General features: G+C 29.1%; 1 protein-coding gene across 1 annotated transcript in view; it reads left to right on the top strand.

The window, feature by feature from the left end:
- The first annotated feature begins 1,003 nt into the window (after nucleotides 1-1,003).
- LOC107440417 (uncharacterized) overlaps nucleotides 1,004-10,916 on the top strand; it is a 574,971-nt gene continuing 565,058 nt past the window's right edge. Inside the window, exon 1 of the mRNA XM_071177030.1 lies at nucleotides 1,004-1,469. The gene's annotated coding sequence lies outside the window, so the exon portion shown is untranslated. The remainder of the gene's footprint in view (nucleotides 1,470-10,916) is intronic.

Below are 10,916 nucleotides of genomic sequence, written 5' to 3'. Positions count from 1 at the left end.
ATGACTACTCCAAAGTATTTCATCAAACATGTAAAATGATTGGCTCTTTTAAATGCTACGGACCGAATTTAAGTCAAAATGGATTGTGGGTGAATGGTTGTGAAAACGTTGAATAGAACAATGTGAAAAGCACGCTTTTGTATGATACGTCACGAATCAACACGGTCACGAAAAAAAATCTCATTTCTGAAAAGGGAAAATTAAGCACTTTTTAAAAACAGCCAATGAAAAAAGCACCTTTAAAAAGCTTTTAAATCACAAAAATTGAAAATATGCACTTTTTAAAAACGCTATGCACCATGAAGTAAACACTCAAATGCACAATTCATAAGTAATTTTACGTAAAATTTAAGAAGATTACGTTGTAAATTTCGGTAGAAAAGAAAAGTAATTGCTTTTTATTTTTCAAAGGAAAAATCTTTTTGCATGAACTCGGTAACGTTCTGCAACAATGTCGCTATATTTCTGTCGGGGTACAGTACAGTCCCGATTATTCGAATAAATGTGAACCACAACTAACTCAGTTAATGCGAGTATAAAAAAGGAAAGAAAAAGAGTGGAGAGAAGTGCAATATTTTTGACAAATACTAAAGTTATATGAGTACATAACATACAATTCATACAACATACAATTCATATTATAATTAAAATGTTACTTAAAAACACTTAAAGAGCATACTTTACGAAAATGAAAGAGTTTTTACTCAAAAAAGTCCTTAANTATATATATATATTTTTTGTAAACCTGATTGAAAAAACTTTTTTTCTCAGATTCTTAAGACTTATTTAGTAATTCATTTATTCATTATAGCTAAGGACTCCAAAAAAAAATGTTTCGAAAACTGCATGAATAAAAATAAAGTATACTTTGACTACTTATCACGTTGTTCTACAAACAATTAAAGCTCCCATTTAATTTGGAGAAATCTTCTAAACCACCCATCCTAAAGGATGGAAATCCGAGTGACGAGAGGGTTAAGTAGAGATGAGTTGGCGGAGATAAGGGAGTGCTGAAGATTTACGCCTCTGGAGATTGACGCCTTTCTAATCAACCACTAGAATCAAGATTTGGCGATGAAGCTGGCGAATTTTCCTTTGGCGAGAGATTAGGTGAGGGAACATGAAGCTGCGTGCAGACGGTAACCTGGATCAACATCCCAGATGTGCTTTCGGCATCCCCTTGATGCGGAAGAGGACTTTATTGTAGGACGTAACTTTTCCACTGGAGTTCTCCGGCATATCCGGATTAATAAATATATTAGGATCTGTCAGTCAAAATTTTGTTTTTCATTGTCGGAGTTTCGATTTGTTCCGGGGCCTTTTTTCGGATATTTTAGAATATTGTGGAATAAAATTTTGTTGAATTTCATCTAAAATTAACAATTTCTGAAGTGGATTTTTCATTATTTATTCATACTCCTGAAAAAAAAATGGGATAATATTTATTTTTGTGGGAATTCCACCTTAATGTAAGTAATTTTTTTTTTTAATTTGATAATGAAATAAAAATTATATGAAAATTTTATGTTATTGTTTAAATATACAAATAATGTTTATTTTGCAAAAATTTTTGAATTTTTAGAAAGATTATATTGTCTGAGCTTTAAAAGCTTTTGAAAATGCATAAATATTTTTTTTATTAAAAGCTTCTGATATGGGGGAAAATATCACTTTGAAATTTAGTTATAGTGAAATAAAAACATCTTTAACACATAACGGAATAATATAAAACCGTTTTGCACATATCGAAAAGTGAATAAATCATAAAATATTCAAGTTATGTAAGAAATAAAAAATGTATGCAAATCAAAAAATTAAATTGATACCACTTAACAAAAATTGAATATCAAAAAATTAAAACTGATATAGCAATTGACTTTTTATTTTTAAGAATTAAAAAAAAGGTGTTGAATTTTTTCTTCGAATCCTGTTTATTTAATTTAGTTATTTAATGAAATAAAACATCATGAGAAAAATACTGTTGATAATGATTGAGTAATATTCTCCTTCAAGTAATGTTTTTCGTTATAATGTTGAAACTAAAAGACTTTTTCTTATTTTCTTAGATTTTAATCGTTTTTTTTTTAGTTTTTAGGGAAGAAATTGAAAAATATTTTTAAAAATCAAATTGTTATTACGAAAGAGATAAGTTTTCAAAATTCTCAGCATTGTGATACCAAGCTCAAACTGAAGACTTTTTCTTAATGTCAATAGTTTTCTTTTTTTTTTTTTTTTTTTTTTNAATTAAATATCAGATTTTATAAAGGAGATAAATGTTCGAAATTCTCAATATTGTGATAACAAGCTCAAACTAAAGGGCCTTTTTCTTACTTTTTTTAAATTTCAATCGCTTTTTTCCTTTAGTTTTTAGGGAAGCTTTATAAAAAAACCATTTTTAAATATCTAATATATATTAAATTATAAAAGAGATAAATGTTCGAAATTCTCAGTATTGTGATGAGAAGCTCAAATTAAAGATTTTTTTTTTTTTTTTTCAAANTTTTTTTTTTTTTTTTTTTTTTTTTTTTTTTTTTTTAATTCACTAATTTTTTATTGAAGATTTTTAAAAAAATATTTCAAATATCTTATTGCTATTATAAAAGACATAAATGTTCGAAATTCCCAATATTTGGACAACAATCACATAATTCATAGAAAAAAAAATTTGAAATTTGGTTTAATATTTTAGGTAAAAAGTGAAATAAATTTAGCTATTATACCGTAAGATAAGTTTGAAAATTTCTGAATAGGTGTTTCTTTTTTATTTCTTTTAATTTTCTTGAACATATTCGCTGTTAGGGCAACGGGTGTTCTAATATAACGCAGTTGCCATTAACGTTTTAAGCAAGAATATATCAAAATTTGTAAACTCTTACTTTTACCAAAAATTTGAAATTTAATAATTTTAGTATGAGCAAATAAAAAAAATAAGTTTAAAATTTAAACAAAACAAGAAAAAAAAATTTTCGAAAATAATTTGAATTTTTTTTGAAAAAGATAAAAGAAAAAGAAAAATGATAGGGTTAAATTTTTTAAATATACATATAACTATAACTTATATAGTCATAACTTATATGTTATATATTTTGATAATCAGATTTTTACTTCATGGTTCGAGGGTCTTATTCTAATTATGCTAATAATGCATTCCATACTTTAAATGACGAAATTAGAACAAAAATGGGCTACTTAAAAAAATATTTTCCTATAAATTTGAATTCTTGAGCTGGAAGCCAAATCTGGAAGATATGTGCCCGATAATAGGAGAGCGGTCAAAAGTTTTGAATCCCTTAACGTTAATTTCTGTTTTTTTTTTATGCATTTCTCTTGTTTAAGAAAATCAAAATAATTTTTTTCAGTAACAATGAATCTAGTTTAGACAAGTTAATTGCATGAAATACAACTTTTTATTTGGATTTGATCTAGATATTCCTGAGATATAAAAATTTATAAAAGGCAACGATTTAAACTATTCGACAAATTTGCTTGGCTTGTATTTTGGCATTTAATAGTAATTCATATAAAATGAAGTAAATTTTTTTTATCTTACAATTTAAACTATTTCTAGACTTCGTTAACATTCTTTAGTCCTGAATAAAAAACATACTTTAAACTATATATAGTGTTAAATTATATTTGAATAAATGAGATTCACAATAGAAAAACTTTCAATTTATTTAATATCTAAGATGTTACACAATACGCAAAATGAAAAATTAGAATTAAAAGAACCAAACATTCGTCAGCTCATCTGAATATAAATTATTGGGATCCTATTTTCTGGATTGTGACAACCCCCCCCCCTATTTTTAAAAAACAAAAGAAAAGGAAAAAAAAGGAATCAGTTGGAGAAAAAAATTATGTTTATTTAAGGAAAGTACTTTTTAATATCTGATTTCGTAGCTTAAAAAATATCGTTTGTTCTAATTACTTAGCGTGGTTATTATTCAAACTATTAAGATTGCATGTTAGAGCATTGAAATTCGATCATTAGATAAAAAGTTAAGACATTCTGTTTTTTTATTTCGATTTATTTATTTACGTGTGGATTACGTCCCCTGTTTGCTGATGCTTCCCTACCCCCGAAGTTTGCTATGAAAATTTAAATAATATTTAAATTGAAATGCATAGAAAAACTTTCGGGAACTAAACCTTAATGATGCTTTTAAAAGAAAAATTAATTTTCTATGATAGAAACAATTGTGTATGATATATTCGTTTTTAACCTTTGATATCCTCCCAACTTACAGCTCAGTTTGTTTCATATTTTCGTTTACCACGCGAGAAATGAAATTTCATTTAGAAATTTGTAAACATGTACGTTTACACTTTAATGCTTATGAGCAGAATGTGCGGTAAACCGTTACCACGTGAACTGAAAAATCAAACAAATGAAGGATTTAATCCTCGAGAAAGCCAGGATCTATCCAGGGCTGTGACGTCAGTGATGATTATGAATATTTTAGTAATTTCAACCATTTCAAAGACAGTAGAATGCAAACTGTTTTACTTATTTTTGATATTAATGTATACTACTGCTGTAAATAAGAAAATGTAGATTCATTTATGTCCCTTCAGATTTATTCCCTTGTAGAATCATTTATGTACCTTACATTGTACTTGAACATTTTAACCCTAAATACAATGACAACAACTCTTATAGCTTTTCCAGTTTTGGTTTAAACTCTTCTGACCCGAGAAGGGTTTTAATAGTTCGTTTGGGGCCTTTTATGAAATGAAATATTATCAAATTATATTTAGATTTTTTTTTAAATATCAGATTTAGGGCAGTTTTCTATCTTAATTCATGTGATAAATTCATAAACGCTGAAAAAAATTATAAATTTTGAGGCAATTTTCAGTTGTTAAATAATGTAGACCTGCTCCAAAATAAAATAAAATGAAAATTAATCAAATGTAACTTTTTATGCTTGTAATAATGTTTTGTGTACAGGTAACCGCCTTTGGTTTTGTTTTGATTGAAGGCAATTTTGTATTAGCCACTTGTAAGATTAGTCCTGAATCGACAACCTAAATTTACACTGGCTTACCAATATTATCTTTAGATGTGACACTTTCTCTCTGATTCAATTTGTCCCGCAGTGGACTGAACGTAAAGACACGGAAGACACCGAAGTCATGCATCACTGGCAGTAACGACTTTGTTCAACCAGCGTAGGGACCGAGGGTGCGTGTTATCAGTTCCCGTTAAACTTTTCTTCCCGCAGTGGACTGATCGTTAAGACACGGCAGATCACCGACCGTCGCCAATAGCCCATTAAGCAGCTCTAGTGCGACCTAAATGAAGTGCCTACCTTACTCAATTCCTGATTTTAAAATTTTCTGTGAAAGTATACACGTTTCATTAAGGATCTAACTGCTCATTCATTGAAAATAAATTATTTCAAGGAAACCCTTTAAAAAAAATTATCTCATTTTTATTTTTTTGTATTTTCATTTTATGTAGACTTTGGTAATATTCGTTACTGATTATGCAATAATTTTTCTCTCCGTTTCAATTAAATTTACGGAATTACAAATTACAAGAAAACTGACTCAAATGTAAGATTCGAATTTGATTTTGAACAAAAAAAATTTCTGGAGATTTTAATGTGTTTATTATTTTATGACAGACATATTGGTTACTTCGAGGCAACTTGCCTCGAAGAAAAAGAGTGCTCTAACTTATCGTGTTTCGGGCAACAGAAACTCTCTGTAATTTTGATAAAAGCACTTTGGTCATGATTTTGGTATACTTAACAATAAGATATAGTTTTATAAAATGTGATAAAATTTAAAAATTTATCATATCTTAGTGCATAAATCCCATCCTTCATTCGGTTTAATTTACTATTCAGTTTTATTTTTTTATTCCTAATTGTGTGGTAATACAAGCTATAATATTAAAAACTAGAATTTCTGGTAAACTTTTAAAATATGAGAGGAAAAATTAACCAAGTGAAGGGTTTAAATAACTTACATTTCTTTTTTACCATAAATGATGTCAGTACGAGAATTTAAAAAAAAAATTCCTCTCTGTGAAGGTATTGATAACCTAGTTCCGTTTGCAAACTTTTTGGTACAAACCCACGAATGTCATACAATAAACCTTTTCTTCATATGTCACAAAACTACCCTCACATAACGCTAATAATTGTTAAAATTTATATTGAAATATTTGTGCAAAATATTTGTATTCATCAATAGAGGCATTATAATTTTTTTAGTTTTTGTAATTAATATAACTGTTAAAATTTGTATTCCATCAGTAGTACAAATGTGTATTCAAAACCGTGGAATAGAGGCTTTATAATTTTTTTTTTGTTTTTATAATTAATATAATTTTTAAAATTTATATTCAAATATTTGTGCAAATTATTTGCATTCAAAACCGTTCTATAGAGGCATAATTTTTAAGTTTTTATGATTAATATAATTGTTAAAATGTGTATTCCAATAATAGTGCAAATATTTGCATTAAAAATCGTGCAATAGAAGCATTATGACTTTTTTTTGTTCTTATAATTAATATAATTGTTAAAATTTGTATTCAAGACCGTGCAATAGAGGCATTGTAATTTTTTTTTATATATTTATGATGGCGTATAAATTTCCTGAATCCTTTATTGTGTTACTTTTAATTCTCATTTTTGCAACAATCTCTATTTCATTTCGGGGGTAGGATTTTGGTGGGTTTTGCAATAATCACTATTTTTTCGGGGGTAGGATTATTTAGGAATCTCAATGGTGCTAGATGATGCTATCAAATGATTCGATGTTTAATTATATTTAGCTTGACTCTTTGCATATCGAAATAAATAAAATTAAATTATGTTAATCTCCCTAATTATATTATTTAAAATCTCTTGATTCTTGGAATTATATAGTTTTTTAAATGACTGATGGTCGATTTTTTTACTAATTTGCTGATTATCCGAAGTATTTATTTATATTTTTAATTATCAACAAATAAATAATATTAATTAAATAATAAATAATAGTATATAAAAAAATAAGTGAAGCTTACAGAGACGTTGTTGTTGCTCTAAGATCGATTTTATTTTAACTTTAACGATAATTGAATGGAATTCCGGAAATGGGCAATTTTCTAGGTAATCTGCATACCAACATGGATAATTTGAAAAATGAAAATTTTCTCGTCAATTCAATGGATAACCCTAGTTAGTCAGTACATCATCTTGATAAATTCTAAAGTGATAAATTCTAATTCTTGATAAATTCTAATATTTGCATTTTAGCAGTAATGTATTCCTTGCAAAAAGAAAAAAAAAATTTTTTTAAGACAAAAACAATATTTCAAATTCATTTTATTGTAAGTGTAAGCAAAATTTATTATACGATAAAAGTAATTATTTTTAACGAAATATTGTGTAATATTAAGTGAAAAGAAAATTAAAATTTTTATGATCTTTAACTTTACTTTGATATTAGTTTAAAAATTATATTTTATTCTTCATAAATTACTTTGATTTATGCATTATTTCTTCATGGCACTACAGCCCAAGGTAGGTTATGATCATCCCAGCAGATCATTTTAGCAAAGTTTATCGATTGTACGTTTTCTCCAATTTGCCATTATTTGCGTACTAAACATTTAATTTCATGATAAAGTTAATATAAAGTTTTAGTTCAATGCCCCCTTCAGATTGATGCTTGTGCACTTATCATCCTCGCACCCCTCTTTGCACGCATTTTAGAAATATCAAAATAAATACATAATAAAAATTATTCTTCATTTCAAAAATGTATTTCAGTCATTTACTTACAAATCGCAGCGTCTTGTTTTATTTTGTGGTTGAGGCGTATTTCTTCAGGCGAGTAATATAAAGAGAACAATTGATTAATTTCTTGTCATATCAAGATAATTTAGAGCAGGGATGGGCAAACTACGGCCCGCGGGCCAACTGTGGCCCGTCGGAAGATTTTAACTTGCCGATCCCTGGCGAATAAACAATATACATTATACATCCATTTTTTGTCTACTTTGTTTAAAGCTATTTCTGTTTTTTCTTTTTTAACAAAGTACTGATGACCTTTTTACTTTCTCTATTTTTGTTCTACAAAACATAAATTGATGGAAATAGTTAGCACAGACAGCTTCAATTGGTAAAATGCTGAAAGCAGAAGTTCTTTATAGAGTAGCCGTATATTGGTTCCAACTAGCGTTTGTCTTTCTCGAGGAGCAAACTTATGGAATCTAATATAGGTGAATTGTACTTCACATGTGGCAGACTGCGCATTTTAAGCTCGAACGAGCAGACAAATCTAACAATCATCTGAAACAGTTGTTTCTAAATATGGAAAAGTTTGAGTTTTACAAATCATTACCAAAAGCTAGTTTCCAAAATCTAATATTTCATGCCCAGAAAATCAGTGCTATGTTTGCTTAATCTTATATATGTGAACAAGAGTTTTCAACTATGAACCTTAGAAAAAAATCCTTTCAGAAGTAGACTAACAGCATTTAGCTTCGTTTCTTAAAATAAGCATATCTTCACTTCGAACCAATGTCTGCCAATGTAAGTAACTTTTTAAAATGAAATCGCAGTTTCATTCATCTCATTATATATTTAAATTAAAACTTGCATATCGTTTTTTTTTTTTTTTTTTTTTTTTAACTCGACCCGCCAAACTTTTTCTCTCCATTTTTTGCCCTCGACTAAAAAAGTTTGCCCTTCCCTGATTTAGAGGGTGAATTTTATGACAAAATGTAGTTCAATAAAATTAAAAAAATTTGATAAACTTGGTGGAAATAATTCATAGTAGTTAGTAATTTATAAAATATACGACTGGTTAAAACAATTGTTTCGGATACAAGCAATAATAACTTGGTGATAAAGAGGATGATTTACTAATTAAATATATTTTTTTAGTAGTAAACAAATGTGTGTTTTGTTAAAATTTGATTTAATAATTATTTTGCATTTCGTAAAAAATATTTTTAAAAAATCAAAAATTTCGTCGTTATGGGAAAGAATTGCTCAAAAAATTAAAACACTTTTAGCAATTAAAATGCAGAAATTGTAAAATATTTTTCTTTCTTAAACTTTTGCGTGATCGAATTTTTATTGAAAGTGTGTGTTCTTAATATCCTTAAAGTTATGCCCATACATAACCGTCGAGTTTTTTTTCTTTCTTTTTGGACGTTTAAGTAAAAGGCCAAATACCTAAAATATTCAGAGATTTATGCATTTAACACTATGAAGGCTAGGCTACCGTCAATGTCAACCTTCATCTATCAGAATGTACCTCCAGTTATAATCGAGGTAACATGTCTTCTATACTAGTGAATTGGAATTGAACAATTGTAGTGGTAGCTACGCTACAATACTCCACCACGAGAATTTTATCAGGGATAGAATCCAATGAATGGGTATCACTAGTTCATTCATTATTATTTTGTGACACCCCGAGAGAGCAGAGTGTTAGTCGTGAGAGCTGTATTACGGTCACTGTTGTGCGCGTGGTTTCTATGTTTCTATAAACAGGAGAGTGTTTGCATCTGTTGTGTGTGATCGGCAACAGACAAGTGGCAACAGACAGCGCGAGAAAGACAATGACGCGGTCGCAAATCGCAAGTCAACTGTTCGCTGTGTTCCTTCCATCAAAGTAGGCGTGTTCATATCAAAGTGGGCGTGTTCAGATCGCGTCCTAAACTCACCAATATGGGGCTTGTCTAACGACAATATGGACTGTCACCTATTTAAAGGTACCTCCAGAGTAGAGTTATCATTTCATATATACTAGTGGAATGGAATTTAATATTTGTAGTGGTAGTTACGCTACAGACTCCCCTACATTCCACCCTCTGCGCTTAGAGTTACCCCGCAGCACTAAAATAGAAACAAAACTCAAATTCCTTTAAAACTTGTTTATTTTACTTTAAAAAACAATCAATTGCAATCAATAACCGTATTCACTGATACAACAATAGAGCATAGCGAATATACACGGGCAATACGAGTTATCTCGTCCGTTGTGATGAAGGAACCAAATAGAAAATGTAATAATATCGAACTATGAGCCGCGATGGCTCAGGGGATAGAGCGTTCGCCGTCCAATGAAGCGAACCGGGTTCGAATCCCAGTCGATGCATCCGGCTAGCACCGACCACAGTGCTGACGTGAAATATCCTCAGTGGTGGATGGATCATGGGTTAGAGTCCCCTTGCCGTTAGGCTAACCGTGGGAGGTTCTCGTGGTCTTCCTCTCCATGTAACGCAAATGCGGGTTAACTCCAACAAAAAGTCTTCCACGAAGGCAAATTTCGCCCAATAATCGATCCAGGAGTTCCCTTGTCTTCTGGATTGGGTTCAAAATTACAACAGGGTGCGTAGCCAGATTTTTCAACAAAAACAAATAAGCGCCTTATAAGTACTTTTTAAGCACTCAAAAATATTTTTAAGCAATTTTCTAAAAAAATCATAATTAGTGCAGTAATAAAATAATTTTTTCTATCGTTTAAAGTTCTTAATTTATAAACATGAAATCAATGCAAATCAAAACCTTTTTCATAAACTTTAAATAATCATGATAAAAACAACTAGTTTTTGATAAATATTGCAAAGAAAATAGTGAAAATCATGCATTCTTTATAATTTAGAACGACAATCTTCACAGAAAAGCAAAAACTCTTTTTAAAAGATAGTAAATTAAGCACTTTTTGCAAACCCCGAATAAAAAAAGCACCTTTTAAGGGCTTTTTAAAAACGTAAATCAGAAATAAGCCCCTTTAAGCATTTTTTAAAAACGTCACGCGCCCTTTACAAGTCTACGGACTTTAGTAGTCGTAAACCCATAAAATTGGGTCGGCTGTTCAACGACGTTTATAAAAAATAAAATAAAATATCGAACTATAAGTTTGGTTAAGATGTTATAAATCTGAGTGAATAAATT

Source organism: Parasteatoda tepidariorum, chromosome 2 (assembly GCF_043381705.1).
Source record: "Parasteatoda tepidariorum isolate YZ-2023 chromosome 2, CAS_Ptep_4.0, whole genome shotgun sequence".
Classification (NCBI taxonomy): domain Eukaryota; kingdom Metazoa; phylum Arthropoda; class Arachnida; order Araneae; family Theridiidae; genus Parasteatoda; species Parasteatoda tepidariorum.
The sequence above is the reverse complement of the archived record's forward strand: the minus strand, read 5'-3'. Positions and strand labels throughout refer to the sequence as shown.